Here is a 20,726-nt window from a genome sequence, read left to right as displayed (position 1 = left end):
AGCAATTATCAGTTTCCAAACCAAATGCTATTTGGAGAGCAGCCAGATATTGTTATCAGTGGATTTTGTCCTTTCGTGAGATCACTGAACCTCTAGTTTCCCTAACCAAAGATAACATTTTAGAACATTTACAGCTTGAACCAGAACATCTTGTTACCATTGTGGACCTCAAGAAAGCCCCGTTATTAGCCCTAGGACTGGGACTTCTGGATTATAGCAATCCTTTTTTTTTCCTTTTTGTACACAAACATAAGAGAGTGACTTCAGGGGTCCTTACTCAATCCCTTGGACCCTCTCTTCACCCTGTATCATATTACTCTGTCCAGCTAGATTCAGTGGCTACAGGGGCTCCACCCTGAGTGCAAGCATTAGCAGCCACCAACCTTTCAGGTAAAAAAAAATGTGATTTTCCTTTAGAGGCCCCACTTGTAAAGCAGTGCCCCCATGATGTTGAGACTCTTATTTAGACACTGCATTCTAGCTTTCTCTGATCAAAGACTTACTAGATACAAAATGATACTGGCTAAGAAAATGTCACTCTGAAGTGTTATTTAATTCTCAACCTGACCATATTACTTCCTGATTTACCTACATCAGGGAAGCCTCTCTATAACTGTTTCTCTGTGGTAGATATGGGAGTGAGACCCCTCAATGACCTTTCTGAAATCTCCTTGCACAACCTTGTCCTCATCCTTTATCTCGATGGATTTGCTTTTATGAGAGATGACATCTGGTAGACAAGCACTGCCATAGTTTCTGACCATGACACTGTTTGGGCAGCCTCTCTGCCATCTAACCTCAGTGCCCAAGCTGCCGAATTGATTGTGCTTACACAAGCTTGCCATCTGGCTGACAGGCAAAGTGCAACCATCTATATTGACTCATGTTATGCCTTCGGAGTTTTTCAGGGCATCAGGATGCTGTAGTTGCAGAGTGGTGTCTTGACTTCTTCTGGTAAGGTCAATGAAAATGCACAATACATCAGTGAACTTCTATCTGCCTTGCTAGCTTCCCAGTGTCCATTGTCCTGCATACACTAATGGCACTGTCCCTGTTTCAGTAAATAACAATCATGTTGATGTTGCTGTAAAACTTTCTGCCCTTGAGGGCCCTGTGCATGTATTTTGTTTTTTTTTTCCTGATAATTTCAATGTCTATGTTATAATGACCCTGAAATTGCAAAGTGGAAATAGCACTTTTGTTCCAAGCAGGTATCTTGGATCTGGATGACTGCAGAAGGCAAACCACTCCTCTCTCAGAGTTTCTATCACCACGTATGTCTGTCATCCATAAGGGGTGGTGGTAGTAGTGGTGGTGTGTTGTTACAAGGGATTGGTGATATAACTAGGAGGGTGTGGGTCACTCCTGGCATTACTTCTGTTGCTGTGTATATTTGTGCCTCCTGTCCTACCTGTCAGGTATTCAATCAACATGAATTTCATGCTGTTGCTTTTGATGGCTGCTCTCTAGCTTATACTCCTTTTGATCACTTGCAAATTGATTTCGTATGCATGCCTAAGTCTGTCCTCTCCTTTTTGTCAATGATTAGCTCACTTGTTGGGTCAAGGTATTTCAGCTTCTAAGGCCACAGCAAGGTTCATAGCTAAACTTATTCTCAAAGAAAGTATGCCTCGGGTTTGGTCCTCCTGCTCTCATTGATTCATATAGGGGATCTCATTTCACTGACATGATCCTTTTTCCAGGTTTATTACATGTCTCTAGGTAACTCCCAGGTTCCATATCCCTTATCACCCCCAGAGTTTTGGTTAGGTAGAACATACGAACAAAGAACTAAAGAGCTGATTGGCAAACTATGTTCTGAAACATACCTTAAGCGTCCTGTTATGCTTCACCTTATTTTATTCCATTTAGATATTTCATTTTTATTTTTTTTCATTTATATTGATATTTTTATTTCATTTAGATATAAGAATAATTAAATCTTTAGAGGAATTAAATATCATCCTTCAAATGTTCCTTAGAGACTGGTAACCCCAGGAGAATTTTTTTTGTTTGTCTGTTGTGATAAAGCTTACTCCTCTCTTCCCCTGAATTGATTTGGGACATGGGATTGCCTTTTTGGCCCTACCAGCATCAGTTTTTAATCATACTATAGGACTAGTGAAAGAAATCTTTGAGAACACAGTGCTTTCAATGTCAAAAAAGAGAAGAAAAGACCCTACCTGGTGGAGATATGGTTAAGATCCCAAACCCTGTTAAACAACATGGACAGAGGATTAAGTTTCTCTGGTCCCTATCTTCATACAGTTAGGTTGCAACACTAGAGCAGGGTGCTAGAAATCTCTCATTGGGAATTGAGAAACTTGCCAAGACCACAATCAAGTCCATCTCCTCCCTAAATAAAGGTAGATTATTTATCACAAATGGTTTTACAGAATCATCTGGGTCTTGTGATATGATCAATCAGCCTTGTTCTACATGAACCAGTCAGGTATATTCATGACAAGCCTTCATGGAATTCAGCAGGCTATAACAGAAGCACACCTGACTAAACCAAGTGACCCATGATGGAATCCTTCCTTCTGGTTCTCTTGGTTGCAGGGAAATAGCATATTAACCAATATAGGTAAGTGGGCTCACTTCACTTTATGAATCATTATTATCCTTACATTTTGTATTACTTGTTCTACAAAGCTATGTGAAAGGATATTTCCTACAGGGCTTTTCTTGGCCCATGATACTGATAATCAGCATACAAAAACATTACAAATTTTTATTATAGATAGTGATACATGGAAGGCAAGGGGGAAAGGCTCAAAATAGGGACTTGTGAGAACCAGACTGACTGTATTTTGTGAACAACTTCCACTTTGAGACATTTCTTTAAATCACCCAATTTCAGGGAATTCTACCTGCTTTCTTATCCCATCCCTATTCAGAAAGTCCCAAATCTATCCCTCAATAAGAAATCAGATTACCTAATATTGCATCTTGTTTTGTATCCTGTTTATTATTTTATTTTAATGCATAAAACATCTGAGCAAAAATTTGTATTGAGGGTCTGTGAACCTGCTGAGGGGCCCTGGACCTGGTTTATTATGACTGCTTTGCTCATAAATTGCATTGCTCAGACTCAGTCTCCTCAGTCATAAATCTGTTAATGACATTATTAATATTTCCATTATACAAAGGAAGAAACTAAGGCTGAGAGAAGTATTTGATTTGCCTAACATCACACAACTAGTAAATGTCTATGTCAGGTTTCAAACACAAATTTTCCAAACTCTAGTTCAATCCTATCTCTACTATACCACTTAGTTATCAATATGACAATAACTAAAGCTAATTTAAAGTTTTGGTATAATACCAATCAAATTATCAAAAGGCTACTTCATAAAACTCTTTAAAACAACAAAAAATTCATTAAAAATAACTAGAATGTGAAAGGAAATAATGTAATGAAATAGAGACACTGGGGTGGGGATGGGGTGCCACAGCAATCAAAACCATCCACTATTAGTTAAAAATAAAGAGATAGATCAGTGGAAAAGATTAGGCCAGGGAGAATCAGATATCCAATAATCCAATATTCAATAAACAGAAAATATAAATTTCATAGGAAAGAACTCAGAATTTGATTTAAAAAAAACTTCTGGGAAAACTGAAGAGAAGTAGGGGAGAAATTAGGGTTAGGCCAATACCTTAGACAATATTCCATAAAACATTTTAAATGGATATGTGGCCTTAATATTAAATATCATAACATTATAAAAATAGAAGAAAAGCAGATCATACTTTTTATAGCTATAGGTAAGACACACTTTCTTAATGAAACAAATAATACAGTCATTGACAAAAGATAAAACTTTTACAACCTCTGATTGAAAAGCTTCTGGGCAAACAAAATTAACATACCTAGGACAAGAAGGGAAATTGTCAAATGTGAAAAAAAAATTTCATCAAATTTCTCTAACTCAAAACAAGATATATTAACAATAAATATAGTAAAAAGTCAAGACATCTAAATAATTGACATTGTATTATACTTGTGAGTTTATAACCATATATATATTCATATGTATATAGTATCTATGTGCATATATATATACATTATATATATGTCATATGCATACGTGTGTGTATAAATATATATGGTGGTCAAAGGATATGAACAAGGTTATCAAAGAAGTACAAACTACTAATAACTATGTGAAATAATATTCCAAATCATTAATGATAAGAGAAATGCAAACTATAATAACCCTGAGGTTTCAACTCACACCTTCAAAACTGTCAAAGTTGACCAAAAAAATGGGAAGAATCAATGTTGGAAGGGTTATGAGAAGTTAGTCATATCATTGCATTTTGGATAGAGCTGTGAATCAGTACAAAAATTCTGGAAATCAGTTTGGAATTATGCAAACAAGCTGAATGAAATGTCCACACCCTTTGACCCAAGGACACTAATATTAAGCTTATACTCCAAGGAGTATAATGATATACTTGATAAGAGGAAAGTCCCTATATAAACCAAAATACTAACAATAACCATTTACATGATAGAAAAGTACATGCCCATCTATTGGGGAATGACTAAGCAAATTATGATGTATGAAAAATGTAATAGAATATTAATGTGATGAAAGAAATGATGAATATGAGGAATGCAGAGAAACATGGAAGGATTTAGTTCACGGGTCAGTAAGAATGATTAGTGCAGCCAAAAAATGGATGCTTTAGAGATATCATGATTATTAAATAAACAAAAATATAATGACACAATAATATGTTCATAAGGTATTAACAGGGTGCCTACTATAGGGCCAAACCTGAAATTACCCAGCCCATCCTCTATGGTATCTATGAAAAATAGCTCAAGGGTTACTGTAGGCAAACAAGAATTGGCCAACATTATAGCTCATGCCATACTAATCATTATTATATTGAGTCATGCTCACATAGCTAGACACCCATAGTTTATGAATGATTGTTCCTCCTTTCCTGTGGCCATTTATGTTCATGAAAACAACCAGAATGAGCAGAAATGCAGAGTAAGAATTTACGATGATACTTAGGTTTCAAGGTTAATTCTACTATGAGAAAATAGAGCTTGTGAAAACAAGTACATGAAACATATGCACCAAATGTCTTTTGCGATTTACACTTATTTTGAATTTCCATTTGCTTTTTGCACTTATATTGTATTTCTGAATCTACATTAAAATTGACATTAGGAAGGTATCTTTTGTTGTAAATCTGCCATACTCAACCCCAATCACTACCATACATTAAGTATAGTTCTATAAACACAATAGATGTTGTATATCCTTTAAAGGAAAAAAAATTAAGAAAAAATAAGTTAGTAGTACATCTAGAAATAAGATGTAGGTCTTCTTACTTTCATTAAATGAAACATTTTCTTATAATTTAGAGTTGCAAGAATAATCAAATGATGCAACCTCTATTTTGTTTCATTTTTTTCTTTCTAATAGATTTTTGAATTATTATTTCAGTGAAGGTTTTGGTGCAAACTTGCATGTGTTAATTAGTTCAAAAAGGTAAATTAGCAAGCTGCAGAATAAGTGCTTTCCAAACCAGCATGAGGGATACAGTTGAGTGATCAATTCCTCATCCATTCCAAAGAAGCAGGATAAGCCCCAGGTTTCCAAGTGTGAATAGAAACTACTCAATATATATGTTACAATTCTGCTATGTTTTATATTAACAACACAGAATACCACTATTGTCTCAATGTACTTATGATATCTAGTTATTTAAATAAGAGTGGGATCAATTTCCTCGTTTGATATAATCATGTTGACTTTTAAATATTTTATGATCCATGATAGTCAACCAGTTGCGGGAAGGTAATATAATATAGAACTAGAGTTACGTGTTGCACAGGATTTCTGTTTTCTATAAAACTTGGTGACAGGTATTGATCAAAGTTACCTGGTTTATGTTAATTTGCTTATCTATCCATCTACTTATTCATTAAATAATCATTTATTAAATGATAACTATGTCCCAAGTCCGATGCCAGATACTGTGGATAAAAACAAAAAGGTGCAAAGGCTTCAGGTTGAGAGCAATGAGAGATACTAGTGAATAGATTGTCTGGTATAGTGGAATCTTGCTGAGCCCGAGTTATCTCATGTGTAAAGTACAGATAATGCTGTATTGGTATCTATTACAATGAGTCAGTCAGGTGGTGCACTGAGTCTGGAGTCAGGAATGTTGTTGTTCAGTCATTTTCAGTCATGTCTGAGCTGTTGTGACCACATTTGGGATTTTCTTGGCAAAGATAATGAGTGGTTTGCTATTTCCTTCTCCGTCTCATTTTAAAGATGAGGAACTGTGGCAAACTGGGTTAAGTGACACAGCTGAGCATCATACATCTAGTAAGTGTTGAAGGCCAGATCTGAACTCAGGAAGATGAGTCTCTTCATAACTGTAAGTCAGGTGTTCTACTCACCGTGCCATCTAACTGCCTCAGAATACCTGAGTTCAAATCCAGAATCAGACACTTACCGGCTGTGTGAGTTTGGGCAAGTCACTTAACCTCTATTTTCCTTTGTTTCCTCAACTGTAAAATGGGGATAATAATAACACCTATTTCACAGTGTTGTTATGAGGATCAAATGAGATAATATTTGTAAATCACTTTGCATAATGCCTTGCATATCGTAGATATTATATTCCTTCTCCTTCTTTCTCCACCCCAGTATACTGTAAGTATTAAGTGTAATAATATGCAAAAGAATTCCAAAGTCTAAAACACTATATAAATATGAGCAATTGTTACTATGGAAAGCCTGAGAGTAAAAGGAATCTAAAAAAACATATTTTAGCGGAAGCTATCAAAAACATCATTTAAACCTTAATACTCCCCTTTTTGTGTTGGCGAATTTGATATAGGATATTGTCATTGTTCAGTCATGTCTGAATACTCATAACCAGTTTTTGGCAAAGATATTGGAGTGGTTTTCCATTTCCTTCTCCAGTTCATTTTACAGATGAAGAAATTGAGGTAAATAAGGTTAATGGCTTGCCCAGGGTCATCCAGCTAGTAAGTGTCTGAGGACAGATTTGAAGTCAGGAAGATGAGTCTTCCTGACTCCAGGTCAGGTGCTCTATCCACTGGGCCATCTAGCTGCCTGATAGGCTATTAATTCTTATCATTGAGAAGAATTTAAAACAAAGCAAAATATCATGTTATCTGCATTACTACCAAGACTAATGCTGAACAAGAATTCACTGGATTATACTGGTGGCTATTCCAAGCTGATAAAGAAGCAGTCTGGCTTTATATTCATAGAAAGGACATTCTTTATTGGATTCCTGGGTCATGTGATCACCAAAATGGAGGACTAAACAAATTCATTCATCCTCATAATATTTTAAATGTCTCTAAAATATTAATTAGAGCAATATGGAGTGGCATCCTTCTCTGGGTACTTCTGTCTCCAGAAGTCATTTGGTGCAGAGACTACAGGTGGTGAAATATTGACATGGGAGGAGGCTGAGATATATTTGAGGTCCAACTCCTTGGATAAGTGTCATTAAAGCAGGAGTCAGAAAGTAAGGAGTAGGGGGAAAATAGTGGGGATCAAAGACTGAAATTACCAAAGCTGTCAGGAGGAATATGGCCTTTAGGACTAAGAATATTAGCCTTTCTTAATGAAATTCATTTTATGTCCTTTCTCACCTAGAACTAAATTTTACCAGTAGATTGAAGTTTTAACATTTTATAGACATGTTCTGATGACAGTAGTTGTCATTTGCACAGTAGCTGTCATTTGGAATGAGTCTATAATACTTATTTTTTAGTTATTTAATCAATGAGTCAGTTTGTATTAGTGTGTCTTTGGAGGTCTTAACAAAAGCAAAAACAGTGGTTTGGTGTAAAGAGCACTGAACTGGGAGCCAGTATTTCTGAATTTATCTTTCCTCTGCTATTTGCCTTCAGTTCTGCTAGTGGTTGAATGACATGTCTTGGCCTTAGTTTTCTTGTCTATAATAATGGAATTAATCCAGTAAATAGTCATTTCCAGTCACCAACCCCCAAACTCTCTAATTTCTACATAAAAGTAAATACATCAATTTTTGGAACTCTGCTCAATATATGCTTCCTGGATCTGACTTACCTGAATTCACAATTCATTTTCATGTTTTTCTTCTATAAGAAATTATCAACATGAAGACATAATAGAAACAGGCCAAGAGAAACTATAAGACTACCTTCCCTTCGAAAAAAAAAGTTCAGGACAGCCACCTGATCCCCAGTTGGTATGCAAGAGAATATTTCTCTAATTAGCAGACTTTCCTGGACCGGGGAATGGAATGAGGATAGGCACATCTTGCCTTTCTAAATTGCTATTAAAATCTAATAACCAGTTCTAAAGCTAACCAGCCCCCAAAACAGATAAAACTATGCTTAAAGAAAAGTTTTTTCATAATTTTTTTAAAAGTAAATAAGATATCAAATCTATGGTATTTCAAATACAAACATCAGAAAGAAATGTCTTGTCTCCAGTTAAACTCTGGATTGTCAAAACATAATTTATTATACTACACTTTCCAAAACCTCTACTGAAGAACCTGGAAACCATAACTAAATATGTGCCTAAAAGTGTGACTAAAATTTTCTGAAAGAAGCGTTACCTTCTCTGGGTCTACCTAAGTATCTGCTTGGCAAAGAGAATAGAAAGACAGTCTGAGTATTGTTGAAAGTCAACAGAAATGTTTCAGCATAAAGGTAACTCTTTCCCTTCATGAGGATAAATAATTCTTATTTTGTTCAGTTTTTTACTTTTAACTGGAATGAGAAACTAATTTGCATTAACTTTGCCTTTATCCTTCTAAAAATATTATCACCACAGGACAGAGGTATGTAAGCAGAAGAAAGAAAAAGCTGCATGAATTGAAATGCACTTTTTATAGAGTAACTCTGAGAATTTAGTTTCTACTCTGTTGTTGCCAAGTCCCATGTTCATGTTAATATTTTATGAAATAGAAACAGGTGAAATCAGTATAATCATTAAAGTTGAAAAAATTAAGAAAAGATTTTTATCACAAATTATAAAGAAACTCTAAAATAATTGTATCGTGTAATATGGGGGAAACCATACTAAAGCAAACAAAAACCCTTGTCTCTTAAATTGTAATGTAAAGGGAAATAAATTGTGTATGTCTGTTGTAATGTGTGTATGTCTGTATATATATATATATGTACATATTTACATATATGCATATATATGTGTGTGTACCTATTTGTACACATATCTATATACACATATCTATCTTTCTATATTCCTTTTTTTTTACCTTAAGCAAATTTTCCTACATCATATAACTCAATGCTGAAGGTAAGCAATTAGATTTCTTTACATAATAATGTTTATAGAATGAACACTATCAAATGTCTACAGCAGTAATGTTTACAATGACCATTTTGTTGTTGGAGGGGGACGTGGGTTTTATCTATTTTCTTCATGTGAGACTTCACCAAATAAACAGCACCTAACATGATGACTTACATATAGTTTCATTAAAAAACTGGCTGCATGAGTGAGTGAATGTGAATAAATGTTGAACAAAAACAAAACATCATGTTAACTTGAATGACCTTATCTTTAGAGCAGGAGTTTTTAACTTTCTACATGTAACAGGGGACCCTTTGAAAGCCTATGGATCCCTTCTTAGAATAATATTTTTAAATGCATAAAATAAATCAAATAGGCTTTCAAAGGAAATCAATTACATTGAAATACAATTACCATTTTTTGTAAAGTTCAAGGACCCCAGGTTAAGAACACTTGTGTTAGTGCTATAATGATGAATTTAAGTATGCACACTAGACTTGATCTTTTATTTGCACTCTAGGAATAATGATGGAGAGCAGCCAGAAGCCCTTAAGCCCTCCTGTGGAATACTCTGGCTCCAACACTCCCATTATGTTTTTTCTTAATAAGTTGACAGTTGACTAGACAGGGAAAGGAACATAGAATCATAGATTTACATCTGGAAAGAACCTTACAGGTCACCTAGTCCATTATCTTCATTTTGATAGAGGGGGAGATAATTGCCTGAAGAGATCAAGTTACTTGTCCAAGGTTATACAGGTGACCCTAGTGTCAGATCTAGAAATCAAATCCAGGTCCTTTGGTCCTCTGACTCCAAATAAAATACTGAGTATTAACCAATGTTTACTGGTAAGAAATGGATAATGAAGAAGAGAGAGCTTAAAGAGAATGAAATGATGGGGAAACATAGATTTTCTAAACAATAAAATAAGATTAGCCAGGAAATGAAGAAGGCTATCTACTGGGTGACTGAAAGTAGCATTCACTGTCCATCAATCGAATCTTTAGCTAATCTATCTATATGCAAGATACATTCAATATATGCATACATACATGTATATGCATACACACACCAGAACACAAAAATATAAAATTGGATGTGTGTATGTGTATATATGTGTAGTTTTGGTGTAGAAATGAGCATATGAATCAATCATTTCACCTACAAATAGTCTTTTGATACCATAGGATACCCTGGATTTTTACCAATATATTTTATCAATATATTTCAGATATGTCTATGCAATAAAAACATCTAAGTGAAAGACTGAATTTACACATTGATCAATGTCAAAGCACATCTTTGGGAATTATATGAACATTTTTATTTCATTTCAAAGCATTTTTCTGATCTGATAAAAATGCATCATCCCTGAGTTTGCTTTTAGTAGTATATGAACTCAAAGATTGCGAACATCTCAGTACAAAAGGAAAGAAAATAAATGAAGATAATTGTTAAAAATGTATAAAATATCTACTTAAGGACTTGTTATCTACAAGGCACTGTGCTGTTACAGGTGACACAAATGATTGTAAGATAGAGTCTCTGATCTCAGGAAGACTACAGTTTAATTTGGAAGTAAAATAAACATGAAATGTCAAACAATTTTTGGTCCAGCTCTGTGACTTCTTCAGTGCATGAATTCACTCTCCTCATGAAGATGTCAATCCATTTATAACATAGTCTTAAGTCTTGTTTAAGGCTCAAAGATGTTAAGTGCCCATCACCATTCATTCATTTTTGTTGTTCTTCATTCATATCTAACTCTTTGTGATCTCATTTGGGGTTTCCTTCATAAAGATACTGGAGGGGATTCCTTCCTTCCATTTTACAGATGAGGAAACTGAGGTAAACAGGGTTAAGTGACTTGTCCAGGGTCACACAGCTAATAAATGTCTGAGGTAGACTTTGAACAAAAGTCTTCCTAATTCCAGGTCCAGCACTTCGTGCACTATGAGGCCTAGCTGCCCCATTCATTTAACAAACATTTACTAAGCAGCTCCTATGTACCAGGCACCATGCTAAGCCCCACGGATACAAAAAGAGGCAAAAGACAGCCCCTGCTCTTAAGGAGCTTACAACCCAATGTCACTCTTTCAATATGAGTCAGATGTAGAACTGACAACTTTGTAGTCACTGTGTCATAACCAAAGCAAACACAATTCGTCTGTTGACAGTAGTCTCAGCAGGATATCTTTACTCAGGATTGCCTGAACTCCTTGTGAGAGAAGGTAATCACTTTGCGATTTGTTCACTATGCTCCAAAATAATAAGAGCTGAGTACTACATTAAAGCTGAGAAAGACTATGTAGTATGACAGATAGAGAGTTGACCCTAGAATTATGAAATGCTGGGTTCAGGTCCTGCCTCTGAAACAGATTGGTTGTATGTGAGCCTGAACAAGTCTCTTAGCATTTCAGTGTTTAAACAGCTCTCTGAGACTCTAAGTTGTACAGCAGCTACTGATTTGTATAGTAGAAGATATTTTCTCCCCAGGACGTCTTACATCAGTGAAATCCCAAGTCTGGTCCAAATTATATTTTTTAAAAGGTGACCCTGAGGTGGTGCAAGATTCTGAATTCCTAAAAAAAGGTAAATAGATGAATTGATGATCAGTTTGGTCATATCATTAATTATATTTTATGCCATTCTGATGCCTTTAAAATTGGCAACGTATGGTATTTGTGATAACTACTCCTCCCTCCTATTTTCCAACTGTTGTGTTCAAATATGAATTTACTATAAATTTATAAGTCCTTTCCTTCATATATTTTATTGCATAAAATGTTTTAAATTAGTAAATATATAATATCCAAATGCATACATTGATGTCTTATTATACCAGAATTCACAAAAATGAATTGATAATATTGAAAAGAATATGTTCTATAAATTAACTCATATATAATCCCTTCCAATAAGTTTTATACTAAACTTCTCTCCCATGTGGATAGACAACTGCATTTGAAGTGTTCAGGAAGACCTGATTTTAAATTTGGTCTGAGGTATTTAGTAACTGAGTGATCCTTCACAAGTCCCTTAATATCTATGCCTCAAAATAATAATAGCACCTACCTTTTCAGCTGTTATGAGGATCAAATGAGATAACATATGTAAAGTCCTTTGCAAACATTTAAAATTAAACTTTATTTTATTTTGAGATCTGCATCTTCTCTTCTCACATCCCTACTCCCTCAATTTAGATTTATTTTTAAAAAGCTCTTTTTACAAACATATACAATCAAGCAAAAGAAATTTCTGTATTGACCATGTCCTTCTCCAAAAATGATGTGTCAATCCATACCTTGTGCCCATTACCTCTCTATCAGGAGGCGGGTAGCATGTTTCATTTTCACTCCCCTGGAATTGCGGTTAGTCATGGTGTTGACATGAGTTCCTAAGTCCCTCAAAATCATTGGTATTTACAATATTGTTGTTAGTGTGTATATTTATTCTGGTCACCTCACTCTGCATCAATTCATATTAGTCTTTCCATATTCCTCTGCAAGAATTCCCTTTATAATTTCCTAAAATACAATAGCATTCCATCACATTCACATATACCATAACTTGTTCAGCCTTCTGTAAATGATGGGCATCTTTCTTTGTTTCCGACTATTTGCTACCTTAAAAGGAGCTGTTATGAATACTTTTGTACATATGGTTACTTTTTTCTTTTTTCTTTGATATTTTTGGAGTACAGACCTAGTAGTGGTATCACTGGACCAAAGGCTGTACAGTTTAATGCTGCTTGGACATAGTTCCAAATTTCTTGGTAGAAAGCCTAGACCAGTTGATAATTCTATCAACAGTACACTAGTACACTTGTTTTTATGTGACCCATCCAATGTCATTTTTCTTCTTTTGTAGACTTTTTAATCTTATGAGTGTGAGACAGAAATTATATTTCTCTCTTAATGATTTAGAACTTTTTTTCATATAGTTAGTGATAGCTTGTTTTTTTTCCACTGAAAACTGCCTATTCACTTCCTTTGTCAATTTTTCAATTGGCAGAATGGGTCTTATTCTTATAAATTTGAAACATTTTACTTTTCAAGTATTAATAGACTAAATTTTAGTTACTATTATTATTCTAAAACAAGAGAAAAAAAGAAGTGAAATTATTTATGTGTTGTTTCCTCCAGGAAAATAATTGAAACAAATTACTCATAAGTATTATCATAAGCTAGGTAAATTGAATCAAGGAAGGAATAGCATTAGATTTGGAATTAGAAACCTTGAGGTTCTAAGCCTCATTCTACTATTTCTTACTAGATATTTGATCTTAATGAAAACAGTTTATCTCTCAGTTTTCTAATCTGTAAAATGAGGGATGGGCTACATTATCACTAAGATCCCAACAGGCCTTCAATTCTATGATAGCCCATGAAGAACACGACAAAGATGCAGTCCATCATGAGAAGGAGCCAATCACTCTCACACATGCTTCCAACACTTCATAATAGAACACTAATAAATGGAGCTAGAAGAGACCATAGACATCATCTAGTTTATTTTATTAGTAAGAAAAATGAGGTTCAAAGAGGTAAAGGGACTTGTCCAAAGTCTCACAACTCGTTATTGGCTGAGTCAGAACCAGAGAGAGCCCTGGTCTTTGGATTCTCAGAACAGTACTCTACAATGCACTTGTCATGAGGCAGACCACTTTAAGACATCAGGTTTAAGCCAGTGAAAAATACACATGCTTCAAAAATGTAGACACACGAAGTATGCTTTTTTTTTTTTAAATAAAGACCATGATGCCCCAACAGATGGCTATGTTGCAGTGACTCTCCATCGGTGGCTATATTTGGCACAAGGTAATGCATCAGCAGGTAGTGCAATCCCTGTGGGCTGTGATGGATTTCACAGTATGTCAGGCAGGGCAGAAGCCAGCATTTAAATCTCTTTTTTTTTCCTCAAGGGACATTGAATGTTAAATAGTTGAATAGTCACATGGTAGCTGCTGCTCTGCCTGTTGCAGCCTCTTAGAGGTAATGCACAATGGACAGGCACAGAAGCGAGTGCCCTCATCTATAGAAACCTTCAAATTAATCAGGTCTCAGATTTTCAGTTTACAGAGTTGTGAAAGTCCTTGAGGAGCCTATATCTCTTGGCAAAGACCCTACCAAATCTATAATAGAGAAGCCTTTATATATGATAGACATAATATTATATCCCCATTGATTAGCAATTTGCACTCACTATACATTTAATAAATGCTGTATTTATTGATTCATTTATTCACCTGATGAAGAATAATTAGCAAGATGAACAAAGAGAAATATCAGTTAAGCTGCTCAATGCAGCCCAGGACTCTGTAGGAAGATGTCCAGAAACCACTAAGAAAAGTGAACAAGTACTTTTTTAAGTATCTACTGTATGTTAAACATTCTGCTAGTGATACAAAGAAAAGAAAAACAGTCCCTATCCTTAAGGAAATCACAATCTAATGGCAGAGCCAGAATGCAAACAACCTTGTACAAACAAGAGAGAAATATACAGGATAAATTAGATATGATCTCAAAGGGAAGGCACTAACATGAAATGCAATTTTGAAAAACCTTCTTGCAGAAAGTAGGATTTTTGCTGGGATTTGAAGGAAGGCAGGCAGTAAAGATGAGGAGGGAGAGAATTACAGTCATGGGGGACATTAAATGAATATTCATGGATTCATAAGATGGAGCGTATTGTTCAAGGAACTGTGAGGAAGATACAGTCACTGGATAATAGCACAGAGAAAAGTGTAAGAGCACCACAAAAGTGGGGACCAGGATATAAAGGCCTTTAAAAGCCATAGAATAAAAAAGTTGCAAAACTTGGAGTTAATACCATGAAAAACTAGGAGTGTGGGGATGGAATAATGTTAAAATGCCATGTTTGGATGGAGGAGAGATTATTCTTCTGAAGAAAGAAACCCAAAGAGAAAATTTGTAGAATATACATTAAATACTTGCCCTGGAGTCAGTACAGGCCTTGTATCATAACCAGCCAACCAAGTCACAGCCTTGAGTTCAAGGTAAAGGTATAGTACCTATGCCAGCAAAAATACCAGTTGCAGGGGAAAGGGCATGATTTACACACTCTTGCATAGAATAACCCTATCTCTGGCAGTACTGTTGCATAAGATGTACCACTGTTTCATCACTACCTCATTACTCTTGTCTCTAGTATCTTTTTTTCTGCTGCTGTCTCTGAACTATATTTGGATCACTGTAACAAATGTCCTCATGGTTTTGAATTTCATGACCCCATGAATCATGCTTACCTCTTTGGATCACTCCTTGGTACATGATTTCTTTCCCTAAGAGGATTCCCAACCCAAATGTGTTTAATTTACCCTAATGCCTAGGCCTATTGTCTAAATAAAGGCAATCACATTTGTTAAGGAACTGCAAAAGGAAGCCACACAACGCATTTGAAGAAACTGGAGTTCTTCAGTTTGGCAAAGACCTTGTGAAATGGCAGGAATCTTCACATGTTTGAAGGCATATCAAGTTCGAGAGAAATTAGGCTTGTTACTACTTAGTCACAGAGGACAGAACTTGTAGAAATTAGTCTACATTGCAGAGAGGCAAGGACCAGCTCCATATGATGAAAAAAAGTTCCCTAAGTATATGAACTTTCTAAGCATAGGTTGCCTCAAAAGGGAGCTAATTCACTACCAATGGAGATCCTCAGGCACAATGATTGCATAACTTCTATTCAACTTTCATAGGATAACTTAGAGGTATAAGGGACTTTAGAGATCATTTAGGTCAACTTAGGTTTCATATATAAAGAAAATGAGCCCGAGAGATAAAGTAATTCACATAAGACATGACTCTTGCTCAGCTATAATTTGAACTAGATTTAATTATATTAAACAAACATTTATTAAGCAACTGCCATGGTGACCCAGTCAAAAACCTAGCAGTACTTTCTCCCAAGAAATCAGAATTCCACAAATGTCTGACTTTTCTTCTGTTCTGAGATTGTGATTTTCTCTTTACTTCAGTTTTGAAGCGAAGTATTCCATTATTTTGTTGCCTCAGCTTCTTGTGCCTTCCTAATTATTTTTTTTTCTGTTTACAAATTTTGAATTATGCTTAATTTCTCTGGTTCTAGCAGTTAGCAGCTCCCGCCCACATTGCTATCTGCTATTAAATGTAATTGTTATTTCCATTACCTGGTGTCTGAGCATTTTCTGTGCCACTGTTCACTCCAACCTGTGAATATTGTCTTCATTAACATCTGTTTGCCTTACTCACCATTGCTGCCTAGTCTGGTTTATTTTCAGCCTGAGAAGCGTATTTATTTCTCTCCTGTGAAAGGTTTACTGTGCTGCCATTAACTCCAAAAAGAGATTTCTTTCCAAGGCAATGGATCTTCCTTGACGTTCTCTAATTATCCTCTCTCATCCACTCTTAGTGGTTCCTAATTTCTGGTTGCTTTCAAATGTCTCGATTCTTTAAATAGATCATACATTATGAGTTTTATTTTTATAGCAAAATTGAATGAATAAAACACAGTCATGTCAGATGTAGACACTACTACAAACATTTCACTAGGGAGAAAAAAAAAGCAAAAATGCTCTATCAGAATAAGAATCAGTGTTTCATCAGATTCAAGGACATTTCACAAAACAAGGAATCCCCAAAACGAAGAAATCTATACCGGTGATACTAATCTCTCCTAAGACAAGTCAAAACTGGAGGGAGAAATAGTGAAATCATATTGTTTATAACATTTAGCATAAGCATTTAGTATGTTTAAAAATTGTTACAAAGAAACTTATGAAAATTCTAGCAACGCAAACATGATCTATCTAATCTTGCTCAGCAAGCCACAAGAGTTATCAGTTGCCAGGGTTTCTGGACAGGTTGGTTTTTCATGAAGCAGGAAGCTGTGTGATCTTGAGTATATATCTTCCCATCTCCATGCCTCAGTTTTCTTATCTAAAAGGAGCAATTTGGATGAGATGATCTCTAATCTTTGAACTATAAAGATGATAGTCTTGTGAGCCTATAATAAAACATCAGGAATTATTAAAATGTGAGTCAGTCACTAAGCATTTTTAAAGCACCTATTATATGCCAGGCACTGAGCTTAGTGTTAAGAATACAAAGAAAGGCAAAACATAGTCACTGACCTTGAGAAGCTCACAATCTCACAAAAGCTTGATCATAGCTAGTAATAATGGGATGTGGGGACAGTCAAAAAGTAGGAAAATAAGGTGTGAGATGATCACATAAGAGAGGACAGAAGAAATGTAAGTCTCTGGAAATAATAGAGTCACCTGTTTAAAGAGCTAGCTTCTGAAAGAGACACCACACCCACTTAAAGGAAAAGGGCTTTTAATCATTAGAATTACCACAGGTGCAAGGTTGACCAGTTGTAACTGCAAATAAGTGGAACACAAAAGGCTTCTACATAACTCTCCTGTCATTGCCTTTCCAATGCCTGGTGTGCACTCTGCTCCATCACCTCTGCCTTTTAGACTGCTATCAATCTTTAAGTTAACTCCAAGTGATCTACATCAAACTCTTTCTGATTCTTTCTCTACAAAATTACTATTTTGTATACACATATTGTCTCTGGTAGAACTGTGAACTGTTCCTTGAGGTCAGGCAAGCAAGCATTTATTAAGTGCTCAGTATATGTCAGGCGCTGTGCTAAGGAGAGGATACAAATGTAAGAAAAAAGACAGGCATCAGGGAGCTTACATTCTAACAGAGAAAGCCAATATATAAAGGGAGCTGGAAAGTAGCTGGGGTACATGTGGGGTATGTTACTGGGATTGGAGGAAAGCGACAAAGTCCAGGCAAGTTATTATTATAACCAGGAGGGGAATGAAGCATAATCAGCCTGGGCCTACCCCCTAAAGGGAGCTCCCCTGGAAACTCTCACCAATGAGGCAAAATGGGAAAGGAGACAGCTGAGCCATAGTGGCTAAGTAGAGGCTATTTCATGTCTGTATATTTGTATATATCATCTCCCTTCTCCTCCTTTTTTTATCTCCTTCCTTTCCATTCCCTTCGCCTTCTCTTCTTTTCCCTTTTCTTTAACTTCCATTCCTTTTCTTTCCTTTATAGTAATTTCCATTTTTTTAACAATTACCCTCTGAAATAGACTAGACAAATAATTGCTTATTGATGTAAAAGAAAAGGATATTTGTTATAAGCTAGTAAGTATATTATATTATCATAGCTTTATAATGTGAAGGAATCAGCTAAAGCCAATTTTTTTCAATTTTTTTAACTTTATAGATAAAGACACTAGAGCCCAGAGAGTGAAAACTGAGCACCTATTTTTAAATGAGTGAAAGTCCAATGGTCTTCCCACCATACCAAGATTGTGAATGGTACTATTTGACAGCTTTGACATTTTTCATGTGAGATAAAGCAGAATTTGGTATAATGTGATTTTTTTCAATAAACAAATATCTCCTGATTGAGTTAATTCAGTAAGATTTGATTATATCTATTATTTTTCTTTCTTGCTACAACACAAGTCACAGACTTCCTACCTTAACAGACTAAATTTTCTCTTTTCAATAACTATGCTATTGTACTCATCGAACCTGTATGCCTATTTATTTTGGATTAAAGATTGATTATTTAATAATCTGCCGAGCATAGCCCAGCAGTTGAAGGGCTGCCACAGGAAATCCTATTAGTAAATCTAAAAAAAAACAAACAAACAAACAAACACAAACAAAAAACTCAAGTTCTTCAGGGCAGCATGTCTGGACCCAAAGGAGGGCAACCATTCTTCAAATCAGATAAACCCTTTTAAATATACTTCTCTAGTTCCTCATTATTTCACTTCTCACCATCTGCTGCTGTAGACTTCTGGAGAAAAGAGAAAAAGCTAAATGCTTTTATATTAACTAAAAAGAATTATAAATGCTCTTGCTTGGAGCAGACTCAAATACACTGGGTGAGGTTCATTAACCTTAGACTGATGGTTTTTCAAATCAGAATTTTCATGTAAAATGTAACATATTATTCCCTTTAGAATTTAAAGGAAGAGTTGAGAACTATAACTTATAATTATATAGCACTTTACTGTCACAAAGCACTTCCATATATTCTCATTTGATTCTTACAACAATCCAGAAAAATGAGGGGGTACAAGAAATATTATCCCCATTTTGCTGATTAGAAAACTGAAGCTCAGGCCTCTATCTTGTTGGCCCACTTGAAAGAAGATGGTGGGATATGAGGTGGTGGAGTTGAAGGAGGAGAGAATAATATGACAGGTAAAATCAGAGGAATTGTTTATAATGGATATTCATTCACAACTTTGTGTTGGTCATGTTAATCATCCGATTCTTTGAACCATCTGGCATGTAGAATATGAGAAATGAAGTAGTGTGAGGTAAGTGGAAAAGTAGGCTAGGACCAGATAGATGATAGAGGGTCTAGTATGTAAGGCAAGGGAATTTAGTCTTTATTCTATAGGACTCCCTTTAGCATGGCCAACTTTCTATAAGTATTCCACTTGACTTTTTCTTCCTTCCTTTATTTGGATTTTGAATGTGCTCATGCAGTACGTCAACTGACTTCTCTTGATTTAAGATCAGAAAAATTGAGGTTTTAATATTGGAGCTGCTATCTTCTTCCTGTGTGACCTTGGGAAGGTCAGTTACTTTTTGGTACCTCAATTTTCCCCAATAGTAAAAGGAGGGGGTTGGATTGGATTGTTCCTGACACTTGCAAGTAGGAGTACCTCTTTTTGATGTAGAACATGTTTGCAGACTTCCACATAATATTAGTAATGTTAGCATCTATTTTTGGAGAAAATATCTAAATGACTAACATCCACTAAGAATTCAGCACTATTTCTAAAATGAATGTGTATTTGATAAATCACAATACCACTACATAATTTGAAAATAGTAATGTTAATTATGTTTATGAGAGAGATTTATTATTTCTTAAACTGAGTCAATAAGACTGCTATTGTTCCATTGTGCTTGATTTTTCATGACCTCTTTTTTTTAGGTTTTCATGGCAAAGATACTGGAGTGGTTTGCCATTTCCTTCTCCAGTTCATTTAACAGATGAGGAAACTGAGGCAAAAAGGGTTAAGTTACTTATCCATAGTTACACAGCTAATAGGTGTCTGAGGTCGGATTTGAATTCAGGACTTCCTGACTCCAGGCCTGGCACTCTATCCATTGTACCACCTAGTTGTCTCTCAGTGAGATTGGGCCCTTTGATATCATTAAAGAATTCCTTACAGGAGTTCTTTGGGTCTAAATGAAAGTGTTTGGAGTTTGATAGGAGAACTTGCCTCTTTTTTCTATAATAGTCGTGATCCATGACATCCATGATAACCTAGTCCTAGACCCGTTCTCCTCCTTAAGATTAGTTGTTATTGTTCAGATGTGAAGTCATTCATCTGTGTTTGAT

Source organism: Vombatus ursinus, unplaced genomic scaffold, assembly GCF_900497805.2.
Source record: "Vombatus ursinus unplaced genomic scaffold, bare-nosed wombat genome assembly UNPS02014818.1, whole genome shotgun sequence".
Lineage (NCBI taxonomy): Eukaryota > Metazoa > Chordata > Mammalia > Diprotodontia > Vombatidae > Vombatus > Vombatus ursinus.
The sequence above is the reverse complement of the archived record's forward strand: the minus strand, read 5'-3'. Positions refer to the sequence as shown.